The sequence below is a fragment of the Lathyrus oleraceus genome, chromosome 5 (assembly GCF_024323335.1).
Source record: "Lathyrus oleraceus cultivar Zhongwan6 chromosome 5, CAAS_Psat_ZW6_1.0, whole genome shotgun sequence".
Taxonomy (NCBI): domain Eukaryota; kingdom Viridiplantae; phylum Streptophyta; class Magnoliopsida; order Fabales; family Fabaceae; genus Lathyrus; species Lathyrus oleraceus.
In genome coordinates, this window is record NC_066583.1 from 298,060,193 (window position 1) to 298,062,132 (window position 1,940).

Below are 1,940 nucleotides of genomic sequence, written 5' to 3' on the forward strand. Positions count from 1 at the left end.
CAAGTTATATATAAAAAAATGTTTATTCAAAACAAGGATATTTTCTCAATTAAAGCGTGTAAAACATTTGTTGAATAGAAACAAATAAGAGTGCAAACAATTGGATAACAGGCTCAAATTTATTTGATGGAATGGTAGTCTGCAAATGGCAAGACTCCATAGATCTTTACAAGTTTGAAATTGGTGATATATATTGGAAAAGGGCTACATTGAACATAATGACCGTTTCTCCACCAATTCTGAATTCGATGTATTCGAAGCTTCGGTTGATGACGAATGAACAAGAATCTCTGACGGATGATAATTGTAGAACAAAGTCTTGTCCGGATGCAGTTACTTGCCAAATCCCTAATTTTTGCCTAGATTGCCCCAGGATGAGGTACTTGATCTAGCGGGATACAAATATTCATTTTTTTCATGTCTCTAACTTTTGCCTGGACCGCCCTTTCGGGTTTTCAATCCACCGAGACGCTCATTTTTGCCTAAGCCGCCCTTTCGTGTTTTCAACTTAGCGAGCTATTCTGTTTTTATCTTTTAGGCGAAGTATTTCTTGACTGCATCTGAATTCACAAGATGAGTGAAATCCTCTCCATCCATAGTTGTAAGTATCAAAGCACCGCCTGAAAAGGCTCTCTTAACAACATATGGACCTTCATAGTTTGGAGTCCACTTGCCCCTAGAATCGGGCGCGAAAGATAAGACTTTCTTGAGCACAAGGTCACCTTCTCGGAACACACGAGGCTTGACCTTCTTATCAAAAGCTTTCTTCATCCTTTGCTGATATAACTGACCATGGCACATGGCAGTCAATCTCTTCTCTTCAATCAAATTCAGCTGGTCATAACGACTCTGAACCCATTCAGCATCAGTCAACTTGGCTTCCATCAAGACTCTCATTGATGGGATCTCTACCTCTACTGGAAGTACGACCTCCATGCCATAAACAAAAGAGAAAGGGGTTGCCCCTGTTGAAGTGCGGACAGATGTACGATATCCGTGTAAAGCAAATGGCAGCATCTCATGCCAATCTTTGTACGTAACAACCATCTTCTGGATAATTTTCTTGATATTCTTGTTAGCAGCTTTAACACCCCCATTCATCTTAGGTCTGTAAGGAGAATAATTATGATGTGCTATCTTGAACTCACTACACAGCTCTTTCATCATCTTATTGTTCAAGTTAGATCCATTATCAGTGATGATCTTGTCTGGCACACCATACCGACATATGAGTTGATTCTTGATAAACTTCACGACCACCTGCCTGGTCACATTTGCATATGATGCCGCTTCAACCCACTTGGTGAAGTAATCAATTGCTACGAGAATAAATATGTGTCCGTTGGACGCTTTCGGTTCAATCATGCCAATCATGTCAATTCCCCACATGGAGAAAGGCCATGGTGATGAACTCACATTTAGAAGTGTCAGGGGAATATGAATCTTATCCGCGTAAATCTGACACTTATGGCATTTCTTCACGTACTTGCAGCAATCAGACTCCATTGTCAGCCAATAGTAGCCTGCTCTCAACATCTTTCTAGCCATGGCATGTCCATTGGAATGAGTACCAAATGAACCCTCATGGACCTCAGTCATCAACAGGTCTGCTTCGTGTCTATCCACGCATCTGAGCAAAACCATGTCAAGGTTTCTCTTATAAAGCACATCGCCATTGAGATAGAAACTGCCTGATAATCTTCTCAAAGTCTTCCTATCTTTCACAGATGCCCCAAGCGGGTAAATCTGGCTCTAAAGGAAACACTTAATGTCATAATACCATGGCTTATCATCTTTCACTTCTTCAACTGCAAATACATGAGTTGGTCTATCCAAGCGCATCACGGTGATATTGGGAACTTCATTCCACAATTTAACCATAATCATTGAAGCAAGTGTAGCAAGAGCATCTGTCATCCGATTTTCATCTCGAGGAATAT